We start from the raw sequence: 24,851 nt of genomic DNA, 5'->3' as shown, positions 1-24,851 counted from the left end.
TAATGTGTAGTCGGGGAACAATGAGATGTGCACATTATCTTGCTTGATTGGTGCTTTTTTCTCTTACCACCTGGAGGATCTGGTCCCAATCCCTGAACTTGAGTATTCGAGCAGCTATAGAATGAGGCGGTATACCGGGTACTCTTCTCCTGGTGGGGACCCTGTGGGCCCTCTCCACGCAAAATGTTTCAGTAAATCTTCCCTCTGGCATTATCGTCCACAGCCAGGTTTCAATAAATAGCATTGCATTTTGGCCTTCGGTGTTTTCAGTTAGCCCCATAATGCGGGCGTGATTGCACCTTTGCCTCTTCCATCCACTCCTGTAATATCGTAATTTTGCGCTGAAGGTGTTCTACTGTTTTAGAATGTTCTTTTTGCCATGGGATGAATTCTTGCAGTACAGCTTTGTCAGCATTCACTTTGTCTGTAAGTTTGTTGTGATCCGCCATAATTAGGGCAACCTCCATGGAGAGCGAGTCCAACTGCTGTTCCATTACAGAGCGGAATTGCCTTAGTTCCTGTAGGATAATGTCTAGTTTATCTGGTTGACATCAGTGAGTGCACTGGCGGGTAGAGAATTTGTATCTGAGTGTGCTGGTCCTTCGGGCTTCTGGTATTTCCCTTTTGTCCGCCCCATTTCTGCACCGATTTAATCCCAAGCTTTGGTGTTCGGTTGCACAACGAGTAGACCAGTACGTTCCAATGTTTTTTTCTGCGCTCTTTTATTGCTCACTGTACTCCAGCTTCATGCCTACTCTATGGTGTTCTTTTATGGTAAGGTTATCTTGAGACTTTCGGGTCCTGGGGCTGATACCGTGTGAGTTGTGTCCGGTTGGTTTTGGGAGATGTTCTGGTTCCAGCCAGCGCTAGTATCCCCTCATGGCTCGTGGGAAGGCTGGGCCACTGTGCAAGAGGACCACCGCTCTGCAGTCTCGTGGGCAGATGAGTCCTTAAACGCCATGCACAGCCTCCCCAGATTTAAAGACGCAGCTTGTTGTTCGTATGAGGCCTGAAGCACCCCGCAGGAGAAAGCCCTGAGAGTAAATTATACTCAAGGTAGGATTCCAGCTTGTTTATGGTTCAAGGAAGAGATTGCTGGGCCTGACAGTGCTTGGTGGGGTGGTTCAACTTTGTCCCTTATGGGTGTGTCACTCTCAAATTGGTCTTATGAGCTTCCACGTGTAGTGTCCTTGAGGACGGCAGCCCTGCCCCATGTAGCCGCCGCTAGCCTCACCTCATTGTGTTCGGTGCTGATTATCCACCTGCGGCCAGGGGGCACTGATATGTTCACGCCGCTGTTGGGCCGGGCTAGCGCCAGGAGAGCCCGCAGGGCCAGTCACTCTCCTCAGTACGTGGCCCAGGCCTCACCTCCTTTGCACCAGCCAGACTGTCCACCACAGCACTAACAATGATGTAGGTATGAGCAGAACCTTCTGATCTCAGACAAGGCGAGGTGTCCCACAGACACGCGTTCGGGGCCTCCCAGCGCCGCCACCACCCTCCAATTTGTTCCAGAATGTTTGTGCAGTCCTATGCCCGATCGCACCCATAGGTGGCGGCACCAATCAGAGCCCTCCTGTGCCACTCCACCCGACGGAGGGTCAACTTCGTAGCACTAGTAGGCACGCCTCTCATTTTGCTGATGTCCGGCGCTGTCACAGGGGAGCCCATTTCAGGCACCGGACGCAGCACTGCTGCATTCAGTTTCCACTCCTCCTGCCTCTCTCCTATACTCCGTCTAGGTACCTCTTGTCTCTTTGGTTGCCACTGCGGGTTTGTTGCATGCAATGGGTGGGGAGTCTGGCATTTATGGGTGGCCCTCGGGACAGTCTTTTTAGTCGCGAAGGAAACAATCCGCTATTTTGATGTCAGTGCCAACGTGTCACTTTTTGCAGCTTGCAGCGAGTAATCATAGTTTCCAAGGGAGATATGTTGTCCCTGGGATATATTGAGTGTTAATCTTAGCTAGTTGGGGCTGATGCTTTGGAATACTGGCCGATGCAGAGGGGATGCCAAGCCCCGGGATCGGCGCCCTTCATTCATACGACCGTCATCTTTGGTGGTTCACCACAACTCCATGTAAGTGTATTGCATGACTGGATATAATTGCTCTTTAGTAAATCCCAAGCACATGGCTAGGAGTGGGAGATTTAAGATGTGAATGTTTGTCAGTGCATATCAATTTGTGAGATTATTATCATTCACAATCTCCTCTCCACTCCTTTCCTATGTTGTGTCTCAAGTGTAATGTACCTTCTGTCATCCCTGCCATTTCGGTGAATGAAACTTTAAGTTCAGTTGTCTTTGTGGAATATTACCGATTTAGTTCTCTGCTACAAAAGGGTTTAGTTGTCTGTAGATAGACCTTTTTTTTCTAATACACTGAGTTGATTGTGGGTCTGCCCAGTGTTCATGATTGGATGGCTTTATGATTTATCTCAATTGTATGCTTCTCCTTTCCTTGTGGTTGCCCCTCAGAGGAGCATTTCGGTCTCACTGTGTGCAAAGTAGATGCATTGTACCCCAGGGATTCCATTTAGTGATCTTTGGATTTTACTTTCAGCACTTGTCGGATTTAAAATGTCTCTGAGTAAGTTTACTACTTTTTGATATTCAAAAACTGCAGTCTTGTAGTAACTTACACTTTTTTAGTATGCACTATATCCGGCCAACCAATGGTACTGCAACACGCTCCCATAGAAATTAATGGAAGAAGGGGCTTAAAATAAAACATCATAGACAAGAATAATAAATGACAGTTCTTTATTTAATGTAGTTAAAAATAGAAATAAACTAATAGTAAAATATATTAAAATAGTACATACATATTATTTAATTCTAAAATATTGTAATAGCCTACCTTAAAATGTAAAAATAAGTGACAATACATTTTATCAAACAATAATTACATTCATTTTAGTTATTTCTAAACATCAATTTTAATAATTACTAATGCACATCATAATTTTCCTTTAGATAGAAATTTATTTTGAATATAAACTTCAGAAAAGAAATAATAATTTGATATCTTTTAATTAAATACAAATCTCAATTCAAAATGTGTTTAATGCATCATAATACATACATGCACATCAACAGCTATCCTTGAATTGTTTTTGTTTAACACAAAATGATCTCAAGATTGCCTGCCATGCATATATATGCATATTGATGTATACAAATGTGTGAAATCAGCAAAATAATTGACAAATGCAAAAGCTGAGGGAAGCTGAGACCTATAAGCATTGTCAATGTGTATTACTATTTTAAAGTATTCAAAAAATGTACGGATGGAATACTCAAACTAATCTCAACCTCTGGCAATTTCTCATCCCAGTCCATATTTATTATGCACATCATGCCACCTCTGTTTTGGCATAGCTATTTGCAAATACGTCTTGACCATGCTCCAAATGTAACAATACAGCGTAAACCGCCATACCAGGTCCTCCTGAACCAGAACACAAACAACCTAAGACCGGTTTGCCCTAGTTGGTGCTCATCAGCCAGGCATTGCTTGGTTTCAGAGACACAGTGTACACTGGACCCACATCTGAGCATACCGTCCCACTTAAAGGAATATATTAAAGTATACAAAAAAGTGATTGATGGAATGCTAGAACTAATGGTCGCCACTGGTACTCGGGCCCGCATCCCAGTCCATCATTACTTTGAAAACGAATTCACCTCAGTTTGGGCCTAGCCATTCAGTCTTGACCCTGCTCCAAAAGGAACATCCAGCTGAAACTTCTAGCCCAGATCCTTCTTGAACCAGAACACAAGCAACTCAGGAACGGTTTTGCCCTAGTTAGAGCTCCTCACCAGGTATAGCTTGGTTCCAGTGGCACAGTGTGCACGAGACCAATGTCTGAGCATGTTTATCCCACTTAGGGTGACACACTTGAGTATACAAAAAAAGTGATGGATGGAATGCTTGAATTAATCAGAGCCACTGGTAATTACTCTGGCCACACCCCAGTTCATCATTATTTTGCATACCATGCCATTTCAGTTTTAACCCAGCCATATGCAAATAAGTCTTGACCCTGCTCAAATGGCAACAGTTCAACCCAAACTGCCAGACAAAGTCCTCCTTGAACTGTAACACAAGCAGCCCAGGATCGGCCTCGCCCTTGTTACGACTCACGCGCTAGGTATACTTTAAATGTCAGTGTCTGATCCATGATATCATATATTTTTCTAATTTCAGCTGGTGTAAAGTGTGCAGAAAATGTTCTTCACATTTTTCAATACATTTTCACTTCTTTTTTTGTTTACATGTTCTATTTTTTTGATTTATGGAGTCCAAAACTGAGGCAATAGAAGCATTCCTAAGATGTGTACTCTAAGAAATCAGGTTATTGGTTAAGTCGGGTAGAAGCCCCACTCAGGCAACAACAACGATCCCTGCCAGGGTGAACCACATCACTAAATTAACTGGGCTTAGCCCTCTGGTAGGTTGCCACAAAGCAGTCAGGTTTAACTTAGAAGCAATGTGTAAAGTATTTATGCATAAAAAAAGGTTAAAAAAATACAGCACACAAAAGATCCCAAACCAATTTAGGAAACTAGAAAAAAAGTTTAATAAATACAATCATGCCAGAATTACAAAAATCCTAATAGTAGAACCAGAGATATGTCATTTCATATTTTTTTTTAGATAAAATATTTCTTAGAAGCGCAGAGCACCAACTGTGTTTATCTTGTTGTACTGGACAGGGGTAAAGACATAAGTTTAGGTCGACTATGATTGAGTGTTGGCCGGATACAGGGACTAGGTTAGTTCTGCTGAGAATTGCACCTTATTTCCTTGATGTGCGGGGATGCATTAGTCCGAATTGGACCCAGATGAGGTGCTGCAATGTGAGGTCCTGCGTTGAAATGCGTCATGCTGACTCAGTTCCAATGAGGCTGCAGATCAGCAGCTGCAATGTGCTGTGATATGAGGTCCTGCATTATGTTGTGTTGTGCTCCATCAGATTTAGTAGGACCCACAGTTAGGCAATGGAAATGGACTCTGATCCCAGCCGAGAGGCCAGGACCTGGGGTGCACACCTTGAGGATTAGGAACTCACCCCAGCAGAGCCCAGTAGCAAGGCTCAGACAGGTCTGGTCGCAGGATCAGATAGGTCCAGTGCATCAGGTCAGCTGGGCATTTTCAGAGAGGCTTTTGGAGCTAGTTCTGTCCCTATAGCTCAAACAAGAGACAAGCCAACTGACCCTTGGAGTCACTCAGGTTAGCCTGAGATGAAGACAAGCAGGTCCAGTCTTTCTTTTTAGCCAGTAAAGCAGTCTTCAAGCAGTAAGGCATTGCCTTGGTAGCAGAAAGGCAGACTACTGGCAGGGGAGTCCTACTTCTGTAATGTCCATAGGTTCAGGAGTGTACCAATGCAGTGCGTTAGCGGTCCAATATTCATACCTGGTGCCAGGAATTGAAGTGGGAAGTTTCTCCGTACTACCCCCATATTTGGTTCTTGAACGTTCTTCCATTCCCTCATCAAGGCTTCAAGAAGTCTGGAGTGACAAATGAGAAGGCAGGCCTGGTATCAGATTCCTTTGTGTGTATGTGTGTGTGTGTTTGTGTGAGAGGCATAGTCCTTTCAAGTACATGTCGGTCTGAGTGCAGCTCCTCCCATTCATCCTGCCAGGACTGTCCATCCTGTACACAGCTGGCCCCTCTTGAGTCAATGTCTGAAAGGAAAACACAAACCCCAACAGCAGAGCCATTCATAGTTATGTGACCCAAGACCCTGGCAGAAGGCCCAAATCTTAAGGACAAGAAAATGGCAACTTTCTAGAAGTGGCATTTTCAGAATTGTGACTTAAAATCTAACTTCATCATTTAAGATGATTTTAAATTGCAATTGTTTTGAGTGTAAACACCATATCGCCTTCTGCTCACAATTAAACATTATCACCAATTTAATATAATTAGGTAATCCAGTGTTAGTCAAATAAAAAGATAGGCCTTACATCAGTGAAAAACGACTTTAGGGGTTTTTCACTACCAGGACATGTGAAACTTAAGTACAAATGTCCTACTTTTCAATGCTGTTAGGGCCTATCGTAGGGGTGGCTGATAAGTATTAAATTGGTAGATTTAGGCCTCACAAAAGGTTTATTTTGCCAGATCAAGATGACAGTTTAAAACTGAATACAGGTTGCAGTGATAGGCCTGAGATATGTTTTAACCCCTTCGATGCTCATGACGAGCTCAGCTCGTCATGCAGTACACTGATCGCGTGCTCATGACGAGCTGAGCTCGTCATGAACAATGGTAAATAATGGTCTTCAGCACAGCAGGTAAATCTCCCTAGCAGCCAAGGTGTTAATGAGAGAATACAACTACTTTAGCACTGGTGAACAATGGAAAAGTGCACAGAGTCCTAAGGCGAATAAATCAAATTCAGAACAACATGAGACGTGAAGACAAAAAGTTTAGGGGAATGCCACACCAAGGATGCCAGGTCTCATTCATTCATTTATTCGGAAATCTTTATTCGGCTATATTTCAAGCCATAAAAGAATGCATAAAAACAAAGGATTTCTGATTTAGAAAAATAGATAGTGTAAACAATATTTCTTAAAAAAAGAAAAAAGAGACAATTCATATCACCGCCCTATACACAACAATAATTATACTGAGATAAAAAGGAATCTGCATTCCTGGTCCCATATGGCAACATTTTTAAAGCATCAATATGTATATAGGACAGTGATAAAATACAATATAAGCTCATTTTCCAACAATATTTCCAAGTCGAACTGAAGAGAAGATATATCTATAAACCATCAGATAAATAAATTCATCCTTTCAAAGCTGGAGATAATGCAAAGCTGCCTGGCATCTTCTTATTTTCAAATGTTTTAAAAGTGGTATTAAAAAAGAGTGCCTTGGAGTAATATAAGGATTGCAAAAGAACATAAAGTGTAACGTGCTCTGCTTCGATTTTGAATCACATGGGCAGACGTCCATTCCAGCATCTGTATAAGCATTTCGTGGATATGAAACCAACAGATGTGAGTTTCCAAACCTAAACCTTATAAGATAATATAATTTGTCATGACTAAAGTAAAAAGAAAAGTAAGTCTCGGTCCCCGTTGAGCAAACCAAAAGTGAGTGGTCAAAAACCCTTCTTTTACCCATCTCCTGCATATCTCTTTTCAAGTACAGATACGCCATGTATTCTTTCTTTAGCTTGGCCCTTGGAATTTTAGCAGTATTTGCTGGGTTGTCGAAACAATCTGACAAACCCAGGTTCCTCAGTTGGGCTTTGACACAGGAGAGCCAAGGGATTTTACTTGCCCACTCTAGTTTTAAGCAATCTACAATAATGGCACGATTCAGGACTGATTCTTCTTTTGCCCAGATATTGTGCCACAATAAGAGCAGTGCTAGTTGCATTCAAAAGGATAAGGGATCACACCAAGTTCTCCATGGCACATGGTAGCAGGGGTGCTCCGTGGAAGGGTCAGTAGGCGTTTCAAAAAAATGAGTTTTCCGGTCGCTTAAGACCTAAAGTCTTGCAGGAGCCCCAGACTCCTGCGCCATATAAAGGTGCAACACATGTGCAAGCTTTATAAATCTCTATTATTGCATTTACAGGACGTGAGCCTAGCTTTTTACTGAATCTAAAAATAGCTTCCAGGCTTTGATTAAAACCCCTGATCCTAGTCTCCATTAACTGAAGCCATGCGCTTTTTGAGTCAAAGATGACTCCTAAGTAGGAAAAGGTGGGCACCTGAATCAATTTCTCACTGCCTATAAACAATCTCTTTGCAATGGTAGGATGTTTAACCAACACCATAATCTGAGATTTTGCCACATTAGTCTTGAGGCCATGGTCACTCATAAAATTGTTAAAACCAAGTAAAAGCCGGGGGCGTGGCTGGCAGCCGACGATGGCGGCCACAGCTTAGAGGGGCTCCCGTGCTGAGGCGGCATCCCGCTACTATCCGATCAGTTTATCCTGCTGAAAACGGTGCCTGGCGGGGTGGACCGGACCCTGAGTCCTTGCGGCACCCGCCGTAGCAAAATCGGAGCGGCAACGACCTGGCAAGTGCCCGACATTGTGTAGATGCGATCGGGATGGGGAGGGGCCTGCCGACCTCCTGAGAGCAGCGGAGTCATGGGCTGCGTGGAGCCGGCCGGAAGTGCATCCTTGGCGGCCACGACGGACCGGAAGTGCCGGTCCCTGGAGCGCACAACCTACATTCTTCCCTGGCGGCCCGGAGGGGCGTGTGAGACCCGGCGGCCTCCAGCGACAGCAGGCGCAGCTATTGGGCGGATCCCTGAGGCGACACAGTCCTCACCGGCAGTTCGCAATCGGAACCGCCATTTTGGGTGCCGGAGACGCGCTGCACCCGGGGCTCAGGTGGAGACAGCCTGCCTTCTGAGACGGTGATTTGGGGACCCTGTGGCTTGGTGCCACTGCGTGGGGGGGAGCGGAAGTACTGTTTGGGGATTGCCCTCTGTGGTGGAGGCGAGGATAATGGCCCCCCCCCCCCAGGGATACCTTGTTGTGAAATAGAGGAGTAGGGAAGTATTGGCTCACCTGTCCTTGGGCCGCTGAGACGCGGCGCGACACTGTGACGCGACCTTGCGCCTGCTGTGCTGTGTGCCCGTTCACCTCCTTGAGGCACACTGCTGCCATATAGACGCTGCGAGCCACGTCGGCGCCAACACCAGTCGGAGGGGGGCTGCGTCCTGCCTCCTGCTTAAAGCGGTTGCCCTGCCGGACCTGGCATCCCTGCTGGGCTGGGGCCCTGCGCCTGAAGGCCGATGGAGTGAATGCGGCCCGCGCCCTGAATGTTTGACTGCACAGCTACTTCACTGATAGACGTGGCGGAGTGACAGGTGTTCCTCCTGGGCCTGACCACTGTCCCCCGGTACCAGGCGGCGAAGCCCATACGACCATAACCATGTCCAACAGAGGCCCCAAACACAACGCTACCCAGGCCAAGCTGGATAAGTTTGCGTACGAGAGGCACACTCCCCCACCGGAGCAATGCAGGAACGCCGGGAAGGCGACAGAAACTGAGGGGGCGAAAAAGGCTACGTTGGAAGACGTCCTAACAGCACTGGCCCAAGTACAGGCGACGGTGGGAGCTACGGCCACAGAAGTCACCTTGATCCGGGCGGACCTCCAGAAAATGAGCGAGAGGGTCAAGCAAGTTGAAGTGGTCACTAAGTCCTTGGTTGAGGATGTCTCTGTCTTGCAAACGGCGATGGAGCGACTCCAAACGGACAACAAAATACTTAGAGAAAAGTTGGACGACCAGGAAGGGCGCTCCCGGCGCAATAACGTACAAATTTTGGGTGTGCCGGAATCGGAGGACACGGGGGCCATGGACATCTATGTGGAAGGCATGATTAAAACCAGACTCCAACCCAAGGGCCTTTCCAACTTCTTCTCGGTAGAGCGGGCACACAGAGTGCCGGGGGGCAAACCTCGGACAGGAGGACCGCCTAGGCCGATCGTGGCCCGGCTGTTCAACTTCAGGGACCGCGACGCCATTCTGCAGGCCGCAAGAGTAGCTCCGGCCATCCAAATTCAGAATTCAAGAATAGCCTTCTTCCCGGACTACACAGTGGAGGTCGCCAGACGGAGGAAGACCTTTCTGGAGGTGAAAAAGACTTTGCGGGAAAAAGACCTGCCGTACTCAATGATCTACCCGGCGAGGCTACGAGTGGTGGCGGACAAGAAGGTATGGTTTTTTGACTCACCGGACGCTGCCCGGGACTGGCTGGAGGGTTGGCACACCGTGGGCAGGCAGAGGAGGTTGAATAGAACTACCCAGGATCGAGGGGGCGGCAGCCGGCCTGCTTCACAAACGTCTGGTCGGGATGGAATGGAGGGCTCTCCGCCCCGTGGACTAGCGGCGGCGGGCGGGGAGGAATGACACCACTACTCCCCACCCCACTGAACTCTAAGGTCGAGGAGCTTGCCGACAGTTTCAACACAGATTCATAGCTGCATATGGACACTGGCATGGACACCCCGAAGACACGCAGGGATGCCGCCTGCTCAGGGAGACGCTCTCCCCCTTACAAGCAAGTACACTGGTTGAGGGATGGGTAAAGCACTCTGCTCAGTTGGGGAGGCGGGCAGTTGAAAGTCCGTTAGGCAGGGACGCAGGGAGGGGGGGTTGGGGAGAGGGTTGTTGTGGGTTTTTTTGTAGTTTAGAGTTGGAACAGTATTTCGCAGGAGAATGTCAGACCCCGATCTGTATCTGCCCCGAGGGGGAGGAGAGTAATGTCAAAAACACTGCCCCGGTGGGGGCATCCACCGTCCCCCTGCATCACCATATACACATTGCCTATGCCATGTGCACCTACAGATACCCCATGCTACCAGTAGTTCCGGATGGCTGACTTACCTTTGAATGGTGGAGGCGCCGCAGACGCCGAAAGTGTGCATCCTACCCTGAAACTCATGTCGTGGAATGTGAGGGGGCTGGGGGACAAGGTGAAACGGGGTTTGGTCCTAGCAGCGGTTAAGAGGCAGAAGCCCACTGTAGTGCTCCTGCAGGAGACTCACTTAACGGGGGGGACTGTTAAGGCTTTGGATAGAAGGGGGTACAAAATGGTAGTCCACTCAGCATTCACGTCCGGTTCCCGTGGGACCGGAGTCCTGTTACGTAAAAATGCACTGTTCATCCCCCAGCAGACCAGGACTGACGATCAGGGTTGCTTTGCCGCCCTGCAGGGGCAGTGGGAGGGGAAGTGTTTTAACCTAGTTTCAGTGTATGTCCCGCCAGCGCTGCACTCAGTGGTGCTCCCTAAATTGGGTGAGTTTATCTTATCTCTCCCAGAAGGAGAGGTCATCCTCGGTGGGGATTTCAATGCAGTCGTAGACGCCCAGCTCGACAGGTTCCCGCCACCGGCCACAAGGGGAGGGATCCCCCGGCTCCAACAATTCTTAACAGCCATGGGCCTAGTTGACATTTGGAGACATTTCCACCCCGCTGATCGGAAATTCACTTATCACTCAGCAGTGCATGGCAGTCTGTCTAGGATCGATCATTTTCTAACACTAGGGGGGGGGACTCCACTGGGTAGGCGGAATAGAGATTCTTCCTAGGGGGATCTCAGACCACTCCCCACTGACTCTTACACTTTCCTCCCAGGTGCCGACTCGTCGGCGCATATACCTTATACAACCTGCTTATCTCAAGGTGCCCCAGATTCGCAAAGCTCTGAAAAAGGTCACGACACAACATTACACTGAAAATATCCACTCGATGGACTCTGCGGAGGTCCTCTGGGAGGCATATGAAACGGTTCTGAGGGGGCAAGCTATAAATGCCATCGCGGGACACAAGAAAGAACGATCCCGAGAACTGGCGCACCTGGAACTGGCGTTGCAGGATTCAACCACAACACATGAGCAGCATCCCACCCCTGCTACACTACACACACTTACACTACAGCAGCAGATGTATACGGATCACATTCGCGTACACGTTAAAAACGACATGGCTGACACCCAGAATAGGATCTATGAGGTAGGCGACAAGGCGGGAAGGATGTTGGCCTGGCTCGACAAACGTGAAGGGGACTCAAGGGGGATCCATAGGTTGAAAGATGACCGGGGGGAGATACACACCAATCCGGAGCACATTGTGACACTACTCGCGGATCACTTCGAACGGATTTATACCCCTGAGAGGGAGGTGACGCCTGCTATGGCCAGGGAAGTGTTGGCCCCAATTGAGGTCAGTACACTGGCCCCTGAGGTGTCTGCTGAATTGGATGCGGACATCACTGCTGAGGAAATACAACTGGCGATTGGCGCGTTGAACCCGGGTAAGGCTACGGGCCCCAACGGAATACCATTAGAATTGTACCAGGCTATGCCTGAGACCCTTAGTACACATTTGCTAGAAATGTACAGTGAATGCCTGGAAAAGGGTACGCTTCCGCCGGATCAACGAACGGCTACGATAGTGGCCATCTCCAAGCCGGGCAAACCACCTGAGGAGTGCTCTTCCTACCGTCCCATATCACTGCTTAATGCAGAAACCAAGATTCTTGCCAAACTTCTAGCGCTGAGGTTGATACCCCACTTGGCGTCACTCATTCACCCGGACCAGTCCGGGTTCATGCCTCATCGAAACACTGCTCTGAATTTACGCAGGCTGCACGGGGTATTGGCTCGTGCTGAGTCGATCACTACGCAGGCGGTCATCTTGGCGCTCGATGCTAGGATGGCCTTTGACCTTGTGGAGTGGGCCCACTTATTTGAAACGCTGTCACGCATGGGTTTCGGCCCCCGCTTTGTTGCGTGGGTGCGATTGCTCTACTCAGATCCAACGGCGCGGGTGGTGGAGAATGGGCATATCTCACGTGAATTCCCACTGGGCAGGGGTACGCGGCAGGGCTGCCCTCTGTCGCCGTTGTTGTTTGCACTCTCAATAGAACCTTTGGCCACTTTGATTAGGACATCGCCTCGGCTTCAGGGTATTTGCTGGAGGGAGGGGTGGGAGGACCGGCTGTCTCTGTACGCTGACGACATGCTGATATACCTTACCAACCCCGACAGCGGAATTCCTGCGCTCCTATGCCTCTGTGACACTTATGGTAAGACCTCCGGCTATACGCTGAACTGGAGCAAATCAGAGGTGTACGTCCTGAGAGGGAGTACCCCGGTCCTAGCAGCGGACTGTCCTTTACGAATAGCGGGCACATCATTTAAATATTTGGGCATTCAGGTCACTGCGGACCCAGTGGAGTTTATGGACAAAAACCTGCGGCCCCACGTGGACAGGCTCAAACGTGATGTGCAATTCTGGTCAAGACTCCCATTGACGCTTCTAGGCCGTGCAGCACTCTATAAAATGATGACTCTGCCTAGACTCCTGTATGTTCTTGAAAATACTCCCTTTCCGGTGGCCCCAGGATTCTTTCGAAAGATATCAGCATTGGTAACAACCCTCTTATGGGGGACCTTCCCAGCACGTATAGCCCAATCCAAGTTGCATAGAGGGTGGTTTGACGGCGGTATTGCCCTTCCCAATATCACACTGTATTACTGGGCGGCACACCTTAAACCTATTAACCAATGGATCCATGCTCCACAAACTGAGCCTGCATTCCGAGCAGACAGACTGCAATTGGGCACCACCACTCTTCTGGCCCCGCTGTATGACCGACGTAAAGCGTGCAAGCTCGTGGGTCCTACTAGACTGACGGTAACACTCTGGCACACGGCCACGGCGGCCCTGGGCTGGAAGGGTAGGATCACCAAATTAACCCCGTTGTGGGACTCTCGGGTCCTCGGTACCCTGAGGAATAGCAAGGGATTCTCGCACTGGGATACAATAGGCATATCCACCGTGGGCGATCTGTGGGACAGGGGAGGGGTCATACCCTTCACAAGACTGCAAGAACTGTATGAACTTAATGTTAGGGAACTTTATAGATACATCCAGATCCAACACGCACTCTTGGTAGCACTTCCCGCGGGTACGGACCTGCCAGAGTCCTCCCCGTTGGAAGACCGCCTCCTTACTGATTTCATGTTAGAGCGAGCGACATCTTTCACGTATCGCAAACTGATTAATAATCTACCGGACCCAATGCTTTCCCTGAAGGTGAAATGGGAGGGGGACACGGAAGAGATGGATGAGCACGAATGGAATGAGGCGTTGGCCTCGCCCAAGGAAGTAGGCATCTCGGCACGACTGAGGCTAGTGCAATTGAAAGTTCTTCATAGGGTGTACTACACGAGGACTATGCTACACCGTATAGCCCGGGCCCAACACCCCTATTGCCTTCGGGGATGTGGGGAAGAGGAAACGTTTTTCCACACCATATGGGACTGCCCCCACATACAGGACTACTGGAGACAAATAATGAGAACGATCTCACAAACGTTGGAGCTATCCCTAGTGCCAGATCCGAAGAGATGCCTGTTAAATGTGTGGGCACCTTCAGATATCACTAGACATGGGAAAATTTGGGCAGCGGTGGGAATGGTAGTAGCGAAACGAGATATTGCGCAAAGGTGGGGAGTGGCGGAGCTTCCTACCGTTTCGACCTGGTGCCTCAACATGGACAGAATAATGATAACCGAGAGGCCGGTGTACACCAGCCGCGCATGCCCGGGGAAGTGGAACAAGATTTGGTCCCTGTGGAACAGTTACAGGGGGGACATCTGTGACCCTTTGCCAGAGGAGGACTTAGCGGAGTCGGCTGAGGAAGAGGTGGAGGGCTGAAGTGAGGCACACCGGGGGAGGATGGGGAACTACAGGGCGGGTTGCGTAGCCGCACTCAAGAAAGGGATGGGGTCGAGGGGGACTACGAACCATAGCTGAGATAGGATCCATACCTTACCATGGGGATGGTGGCTGGGGGTGATGGATGAACTACTAGGAGTGATGCTCGGGGGTGCATGGGGACGGGGGCCAGGATGATTCAGTGATGTTGCGTATATGCCAAAGTGATTACTCCTGACTGTTCTTCTAAGTTTCTGTTGTTTTTGTGGGGGGGGGGAGAAAAAGTAAAAACCAAAAACCTACTCTCACGACTGTACCTTCGCTTAGACTGCACCATTTCTTGTGCGCGGCGGACATGATGGCAGTGTCACCACGAATGTAAGATTACCGGTGGGCGCATTCAATGTATTACACTAACTGTTACAGCGGCCAGCCCACTGGGTTGTAGGCATTTCGCAGTGTACATTAAATGTGTAATAAAGGTTTTTGTAAAAAAATTAAAAAAAAAAAAAACAAGTAAAAGCCGATGCAGCCCCACCGCGGTTCGAGACATTAAAACACAGTCATCTCCATATAATAAAGCCGGTAATAACCTACGGCCTATCTGGGGTGTGTCCACGTGTCCATTTATAATAGAAGTTTCCAAATCATTTATGTACTAACAAAATGAAAATGGGGCAAGCACACAGCCCTGGGGGACGCCACAACTCATTTTAATTGGAGCAGTATGCTCCCCGCCTGATCCGTATTGGACCCTCCCAGTGACCTCTCAACCCATAGCAGCTATAAAATGCACAATTGATGGTTCTATGCCCATCCCAATATCTCCTCCCAGAGCATTCCTCTCTGCACCCTAAATAGAGGGAACCCGGCTTGGCTAAAGTATATTTGCCTATGACCAGGTGCAGATTAAGGCACTATTCATCCGTCCCCAGGCCTCTCTTAAATCCATATTGAATGTCAGAGAGCTTGCCATTCTCTATTACCCAGGCCTCCAATCTTACTAAGATTACTCTGCCCATGATCTTGCAGGTGCAGTCAATTAAAGATATTGTCCAATAACATTTTGGGTCAGCCCTATTACCCTTTTTAAAGATGGGGACTATTGTAACAGTTCTCCAGGAGTCAGGGGTCCTTGAGCTGCATAACAACGTACAATATCTGTTAATAGTGGAAGCCACAGGGAAGTATTGGCCAGGAACAAATCTGCAGGTACGCCGTCAGGGCCAGAGGGCTTATTCCTCACTGTCTGATTTAAGGCCCTTTCTACCTCGTCAAGTGTCGGAGGTGCCAGACTTAAGGCCCCAAAATTGATATTAATGCTAAGAATAGGATCACTAGTGGTTTTGTATAAATTTGAGAAATGCTCAACCCAAGTCTCAGGCATAATTGCTGCATCAATTTTGCCCCCATTGTTCTCTTTGAAATAATCCTGGTTAACAGTTTGCCAAAAAAGAGCCTTTGGTCTGACAGGCTATGTATATTTGTCCCCAAGCTTCCTGTCTAATTTCTAGCTTGCGTTTCTGTAGGGCCTGCTTATAGTCAAGGCAAAACTGTTTTACGATAGAGATTGCAAGTGCAATCAGCATTAAACCATCTTTTGTTGTTCCATGTACTAGACTTAACATTCTTAGTTAAAGTGGCATTTACAGTCTGAATTATTGCCATAAAAGATGATACCATAACTGATGGGTTTATAGTAACTTCCAGGCAAGCTAGAACATGAGTCAAGTTTGCTGTTATAATTTGATGTAGAACCCGATCAGGATTAATAGTGGACCACTTCCTGAGGAGCACTTTGTTATTATTGTAAATGAATGAATCTGACATAATGAGTGCGAATTTCACATCAGTTTCAGTCACCATCTCAAAAGAGATGGGATAATGATCGCTATAATACATTTTATGAATAGTAAGGGAGGGGGATTTAAAATACTCAGAAAAAGCAGCAATAAAATCAATTAGTGTGCCCTGTCCTCTCCCATTATATGTTGACATATCAGTTTCTGACGAATCCAATAGTTCCACAGTGAGAAAGAGAGAAAATTTGGTTAATATGGAATTAAAAATATTCACACATAGAGTATGATTAAAATGACAACTGCCCTCTGTATTCCCAGGTACCAGATGACAGACCCCCTGTTTTGAAAGAGCGCATAATTTACAGTTGAAGTCACCTCCCCACATCACTATGAAATCCTGTTTTATCTCCTCAACGTGACTAGACAGAGCTTGTTGTAAATCTAAGGCAATGTCTGTATTCCTAACATTAAAATTATTATGATAGAAATTTACAAGTATCAATATCAGATTTCGCCTGAGGGAAATATTGATAATCTGAAAATGCGTAGAATCGCGCTTGATGCTAGGTCTAACATGTACCCAAAGCCAGGAGAGAAACTTGCAAAGGAATTTTCCTGCTTCAAGAACATTTTCACCCATCTCTAGTTCACAGCTTCACTTTGTCGATTCTAGATCTGAGTTAGGAAGAGTTTTAGAGTCGTTGGTGTGAACCACTCATTAAATTGCTGTCAGATAAAATGTCTGACTTTTTTCCGAATCAAAACATTATTAGGGGCAACTCTTCTGTTAAGGCGGAAGAGTGTTGCCCTCCTCTGATAGCCAGCAGAGGCAACTGACAAAACAAAAATGTTCTCCTACAGGCTGCACGTTAATGCTGCAGCATCAGGGAGGAGGGGGGTGGTAGGCACTGCCAAGTGCGCATGAAGGTTTGGCCGGCCCTCAGGGGAGCCCTCATTAGAGCAGTGCTGGGATTGGGAGCCGGCGCAATGTGCAGCAGTTCCTGGACAAGAGGCGAGGATTCAGAGCAAGGCGGCGGCTGTTGGTGTTGTAGCAGGTAAGTGCTATTTACAATATTCATTTTTTTGTTTGTTTGTATTCCCCCACCACCATTCCATCACTTCTTAATATGACTGATTTCTACTTAAAGTTAGAAGTTATTGTACTGCACGTGTAATGATGGCAACTGTAAGTATCGAAGTTATGCAAAGTTTAATACTTCTACAAAACTTGGATGAGTATAAGTCACCACTCCCATTGTTGTGTCAGAGTCAAGAACAGGGCAATAAAGGAATTTGATGTAACCCTGCAGGCGTTCACAAACAGTACTAATTATTCTCCAACTTTTATATGCCGTTTTTAAAATAATTTTTTAATGAAGTTTTATATAGCGCAAACTTGACCCGAATCGGGTATCAGCGAGATTTACATAGCACCAGTTGCATTACATGAGGACACACTAATTTATGTTATGCACAGGGTGATTAAGTGATTTGCCCAGAATCACAGGATGTGGGATAGTCTTTTTACAATATTTCCTAGTCTGTATGCATATTAAATGACCCCCATCTGCTCTTACACCTATAGAATAATATAGATTTTTTTTATTGTGTGTAAATAAAGTCCAACTCCATTAGGATGCAACGTAAGTAAAACAGACCACACCAACCTGTGAGTTTCTACCTATCCAAGCATAGCTAATAAAACTAAGGTCGCAGTGTGCTGTCTGGGAATGCCCTTAACCATTTAACTTGAAATTGAAAAATACATAATCACCACTGAGCTTTGTTGAGACTTTCCCTCTTTGTCAAGACTAAAACACACTGAATTTGGTTTTGATACAAAAACACAAAAGGAATTTGTGACGTGCTTCAGAATGTCTCCACCCTACTGGTCACTCTGATCTAAACAAGTTACTCTGATTCTTTGGGAAAAATGAATGACTATTCAGGGTAGTAGTAAAAAACAGCCTGGTGAATCAGTGGTTGAGGTAACTTATTTGTAAAATAGTTTGGCGTAGATTCACCATTATAATGCCTCATATCATAGATCCAAGGGTTATATTTAGCAGTATGCACTGAGCCTCACCCGCCAAGGTTAGTATGCTTCATCATCAAGTTGTGCTCTACATTGGCTGGGGTGTGCAATGCTAATATCAATGGGCCCCGAAAGGAAGTATTTTTTAAAGTATTTTTATGTGCAATTGTTAAAGAACCCCTTGTTACTGTTTGGGATATTTGTAGATTGGGTGAATAATATGTGAATTTAAAAGTATCTATAGCTAGACTTAGTAATTTTTTTACAGTGTATAAGTATACCTACTGTATCTTGAGGTACCACTGGCTCTGCTCCTAATTTGTCAAGTCTACTCATACCCGGAGGTAACCAAATGATGGTGTTCATGCTTTTTAAAAAGATCTTTAACCGCTACCGCGCTAGCGGGTTTTCCCGCTGTGCGCTGAAAATTCAAAAATCCCGCGTTACGTGACAAAGCCAGCTCGTCATGCACGTAGCGCAGGTAACGCCCATGACGAGCTGGCTTTGTCATCCGCATCGAAGGGGTTAATGTCTCACATCCTCCCTCATCCCACATGTCTGATGACAGCACTGAAATGTGACTTTCTACGTAAATGTGTGACAGTAGCGTGCAGCATTTAGAGGGGATGTTTGTATGGTCCCAATCAGTACAATGCAGGCACAATGTTAAAATATAGTGCAGAAGAAATAGTCCTCTTTGAAAGCATAACATGTTATACGTGAAAGGAAAAAAGGGGAGCAGTGGTGGTCTATCATTTCCAATAGGTGCTCTGGAAGGATATAAATATCGAAACACAAACATATCAGAAATTAAATATTGATAAAATAATATTGACTCCTTGTACTTAACTATGAAAACCACAAATCTCAATGTTACTTTTAAGAAAGGGGGCTTTCTTAACACCAAATGATCTGTGCACAAAATGTTATGTGTCTTTACTTTTGTTTTTTTGAAGTATTATGTTTGTTTATTTTACATTTTTTGGGTCTTTTATTTTCTTTTCCTTTTTTTCTTGTATTTTCTTTTCTTTTTCCTGCCTTCAATGCTATGCTCTTTCTGTTTTCTTCAGGCATCTGCTGAGTTCTTCGTGCTGGCCATAGGCATCCTTTGCTGAAATCTAATGACAAACAGGTACAGGGTGCAAGGATTCTACCATGGCTGTCTAAGTCCTCTTTGCTCTTGGATAATCAAGACAGGCATAGAAAAGAGAGACTTTGGATAGGGGAGTGCCAGGAGTTTAAGAAGACGCTCTCTTGGGGCGTGGGTTGGGAGTGGCAAGGTCACAAAATCACTGCTTGTCCTTGAAAAATATTTTAATGGTCTGTCTAGGAGAAAACAGGAACGACTCAACTGTATCAATCAACCACATCAGTAGCAGGGATAGGTGGAAATGTAGTGGGTAGTACTTTATTGACGAGTAACCAGAATGTGAACATACTTAACTAGAACATAAATGGAATGAGATCTGTAGCTAAGATAACATATTTCAGAGAGGAGCTGAATACACTTAATCCCCATCTTCTCTGCTTACATCTAACTAGAAAGGAGTCCTACAAACTGAGCACTCTCAGTTATAGGACACTTCTGGCACCTGGTATCTATATACCAAAGCGGGAGTCACATTACTTTACCGGGAGATTAGGTAACACACGATTTAAAAATTGGCAAATCTGGCCGATGGCTAATAGCTCACACAGGGAGGGGCAGTCTACAACTTCCTAGATCTGTAATTTGCTCATCCAATACAGATGAACCTCATTATTCAACTTCCTTCTCACTGAGTTGAGTCAATGGCATGAACCAATCCTCAATTGTGCATTTTAATTTAATCCTGCAACCAGGTCTTGATTTCTCAGCCCCAATAGAAACCACTCATCTTTGAAGGAGCATATCCATGTCTGCCTTGAAACAAATAATTAAGTCAAAAGCTCTTGAAGATATTTGGCTGGCATGTCGTGGGTGCGCTCTGGGTTTACTTTTTATTCCACTATGCATCATATATCCACTCATATTGATATGTGTTTTGCAAGCTATACCATTATTCTGCCCTGGATATTAAAACTAATCCCATGATTGGGTTAGGCCACAAGGTATTATCACTTTTTGTCAAGCCAAAATATTTTTTTAATGCCTTTTCTCCTCATGTGTGGACTTTTAATCACAAAGTGTTTTTAGATACTACCTATATCAGTTTTTTCGGCAGCTGGCTAAAATAATTTAATAGTATTATTATTGGCCCTGCAAGCATTACAATGGTATTGGATAACCTTACAGCTGTTGTTCGGCAGTGGACTTTGCATTGTGGTATCCCAAAGGGTAAAGCAGAAAGACTGGCCAAGTTGCAGTTCTGATCTAAACCTTTTCATCTCAAAGTAGATTATTCTTACAGTGTCTGTACATAATGGGCCACGTGATAGTGTTTTTGAATATTTCAACAACTAAACACATTGAGTATGCTATTGAAGAAAAGGATCTAGGATAGGGCTTCCCCAAAGTTTCAGGCAAATCATGTTTCTTTTGTTGAAAATAATGAGAACATGGGTTGTTTGTTAGACTTTCAGATAAAGGATAGAAACAGTAGGAGCTCAATACACAGCATTAGGGATTGTACAGTCAAGATTGTAATATGGCAAGCAGATGTTTTGTTGACATTTAATTAAATGTATTCTACTGTTTACTGGGATGACTACACAGCCTCAGAAGAACTGACCAGTGGCTATGCTCAGACAGTAAGCCTAAATAAACTTTGACAGATCAGCAGCGAACATGCTAGGTTTGACACTTACTTGTGAAGAGATAGAAAAGCTGTGTTTCAGCTTGCCTCTGGCGAACCAGTTGGCCAAAATCAATGTTTAGCAAAGTCTTGAAAATGTTTTCTAAAATAATTGTCCCATTTCTGCATGATTTATTTAATTCCTCTGTTTTTATGAGTTTTGTATCACCTTTGTGGAGAGAAACATATATTGCAGTCTTCTTATAGAAGTATAAGATCCTACTCATTGTGGCTCATTTTGTCCTATTGTTCTGATTAATTCAGACTTCAAAGTGTACACTTGAAGACTCCAAATTGTACACTTGAATTCAATTGAATTGTCTCGCCACTGTTCACACAGCATTAGTCAATCCTCTCTCTACAGCATGGATTTATTCCTCCGTGTGATACTACTTCCCATATTATCATACCAAAATGATTATTGAGGCTGCAAATTGACCTAATAGGGCTACAGGAATGATCCTGCTGGATTCCAAAAAGGCATTTGTCAGGGTATCCTGGTAATTCCTCTGGGCTGTATGTAACTGATGGTCTGTGTCACCACTTTTTAACTAGTATTAAAGTTCCTAATTCTTACCTTACTGCTTGAGTTGTTTGCATGAAGTGGTCTCTCGGATGTTGTTATTAATAATCAGGGTACCTGAAAGGGTTTTCCTCTAACCCTATAGATTTTTGCTCTCTATTTGAAGCCCAACATTTAAGTCTTATGCTTAGCGTCTGCAATTCCTCCCTTACAGGTGAAAAATTAGAAGCAACGCTTTTATCCTTTGAAGACACAGTGATACTGGGATCTTCTCAACCTATTGTTTTTCCTGCAATTAAAAATGGGGTAGATTACACCTAGGCCTCATAGGCAGATGAAGTGTCATTAAAATGGTTATCATGCCTCACTACCTTCACCGTTTTAGGGGTATCCCACTTTTTCACCCCAAGCCGTTGAAAAAGGTCAAATCCAGCTAGCAAAAATGTATTGGGCAGTATAAAAAACCTTACTGCTCTATTTGCAACTTCCTGGTATGGAGGGTGGCATGCCGCTTCCCTCACTTTCACTGCACTATCCCCCAGATGCATCAAGCATCCATTTTGCGATTCCTTATTAGCGAAAAATAAGGAATCGCTAATAAGGAATAACAAAATGGTATGCAAGAAGAACTCACTTTAAAAATAGCGATTTCTTAAAATTCCTTAATTACGATTCGCAAATTGCGAGTCGCAATTAAGGAATACCTCCCCATTCATTCCTATGGGCCTAGAGGCCGATAGGAATGAATGGGAAGAATTTTCAATTTGCGAATCGCAATCAGCGCAACATGAAACTTTGAAAAATGCACTTTAGTGCATTTTTCAACGTTTTTGCAAATTACCATGAAGTCGTACTTCATGGTAATTTGCGAGCCCTATTAGCGAAATCGCAATTTTTTAAACTTTAATGCATTGCATTTAAGGAATCTCAATTTGAGATTCCTTAAATGCAAGTAATCGCAATTTAGCGAATTCTCAATTTGCGATTTTTGCATTTGGGATAATGCATCCCAAATGCAAAAATACCGGTCGCAAAGGGGCAGATTCTGAGAATCTGCCCCTTTGCGAGCGGTTTTTAGCTTCATGCATCTGGGCCTATATCTCTTCTTTTATTATTAGTCTCTTGGTAAATGTCGTTTTCCACAATTGTTATATGGTGTGCTTTTTTATGGAGTGTCAGTTGTTTTGGCAATAATTGGCCCAAGAAACGACTAATAGATACATCTTACTTCAAACATACAAAAGGTCGTTCTGGTCTATCATAAAATCTAGCAGTACTCTGTGTCATATCATAAGATTTCATAAATATTCTTTACTCTGCTATAACCCCAGCTTGCTATTATTTGTCCACACCAGCTATTTAGACTGCTGGCATGACTCACAATTTCAGTTCTTAGGTCAATTGTATTAAGACAGAATAATGACGTCATTTGAGGAGCTACATAAGGAATATGGAATGACTAAGAAAGAATATTTTAGACATCTGCACCTTTTGCATTTCTCTACAAATTAGATATCTTTGGCTAATAATGTATTTCTGTAAAGTTGTGCAAAAGTGTCCAGATGAGGAGCCTTCCAAATGCTCTATCAAAGTTTGATTAATAATAAAAAACAGGAACACAATTTTGGTTATCTGACTAATAAATTATCTCATACCTTTTACATGAAAGTTTCTCTCTGAAATATTAGAATTACCAATCAGCTTGCTTGCACTGGGGCATAGTTATCAAAACATCATGCAGTGCAACAAATCCCCTTTGCTGCACTGCGTGATAGGGAAAGGGCAGGAATGTGCCATATTTAACATTAAAAGGTGCATTTCTGTCTTGTTCCTGTGCTGGCACACAATGTGCTACCTACACCCAATGCTGGCACTCTTGCACCATGGTGGAAAAACAATCCCCTCTTTCAATGTTTGCTGCAGAATGTGATCAATTACACAGGTTGGGTCGGTCCCTGTCAGACAGTTATGTACACACTTAGAACATTTCAGAGAAGGGGGAGCCTCAACAGGGCAAAGCTGCAGACTAGATCCATAAATGGGCTGAGCTTGAAAAGTCCAGAGAGTGCACCCAGGAAGTCATCATTGTCAACTGAGTGCTGCTCGGTGTCTGAAACTTTCTACCTTCCGATTTAGATTCTTTTATGGAAGTCAGATTTTTTTAGTGGGGCACAGCTGCAAACTGTAGCTCGCGAGAGTTTGCCACTGTCAATTTCTGCATGACGTTGTGCGGCTGAAACAGATGTGCTACTGTGGGAGCTGCTGTGACCTCAGGCTCAGAGGTGATGCACCCTTGACAGATCGACTTGCAAGTTGGTCCTGGTCCCTACATGGTTCTCCAAGCAAAAACTTAACAAAAGGTTTCTAAGATTCAAGCGTTAAGAGTTAGGCAGGAGGAGTACACTCTGACCACAGCCAGTGTTTCCAAGACCTCAGGCACAGCACTGGGTATAAGGATGCACTCCAAAAGAAGCCATCAGCAGGATTCCAGGCAGATTCAGGTAAAACTAGTGAGATGAGCTCCTCCAGGAAAGAAGTTTTGTTGCAGCTTTTGTGTCACTGTAGCTTAACAGGAGTATGGCAAATTTACCCTTGAAGTCCACTTCTTTGTCTTGGGTACAAGCAGAAGCAGGCCCCACCTTTCAGGTACCCTCACAGGTCTCAACAGCAGGTGCAGACTGTCATCCACAGGTCCAGTAGCTTCCCCGGGCTGCCACTTTTATGCATTTGGAAACTGCAAATAGGCAAAAGCGGTTATTTTGGCAGGTCGAATTTGCAGTTTTAAAATTGCACAGACAGGCTACTGTGGTACGCCTATGCCATTATATTGGTGGCCCAATGAGTTCCGCAGTCCAATAGTAAATTCAACTTGCACCTCTTAGTACACTTTGTACCATATACAATTGACTAATTGATAAGTTAAGTATGCCAATTAGTAATAAAGCCATTCCAATATTTTTAGGAGTCAAAGCACATGCACTGGTGCCTTGGTTAGCAAATATCCAGTTTACAGAGTCAAAACGGCAACAGCACCAGTTCATAAAATGGGGGTGATAATGGAAAAAGGGTATTTTGCTACACATGTGTTAAAAATTGGATTTCTGGTTGGCTAGGGCATGCACCAAAGCAAGGCAGAAACTACCACTCTAGTCAGGGTAAGGGAGGTACCCGCTGAAGATAACCCCTGCTCACCCCCTCTGTAGCTTGGCACGAGCAATCAGGCTTATCCCAGAGGCAATGTGTAAAGCATTTGCGCAACACTCTCACACAGCAGCAACACACTAGGCACACCACAAAAGAAACTCCACACAAGGTTATATAAAAAAATAGACTCATTAGAATCATAATCACACATATTCACTGTGCCACCTGGCACCAGGTAACAATTTACAGGGTATTATATACAGGACAGGGTCAATTGGGCCGCTGTCATAACCTTCAGAACAAGTCAATAATGAAACAACCAGTAAATACTGATAGAGACAGTTTGCATAAAA

The sequence above is a fragment of the Lissotriton helveticus genome, chromosome 2_1, assembly GCF_964261635.1.
Source record: "Lissotriton helveticus chromosome 2_1, aLisHel1.1, whole genome shotgun sequence".
In the NCBI taxonomy this organism is placed as follows: Eukaryota; Metazoa; Chordata; class Amphibia; order Caudata; family Salamandridae; genus Lissotriton; species Lissotriton helveticus.
This window is presented reverse-complemented; position numbering follows the sequence as displayed.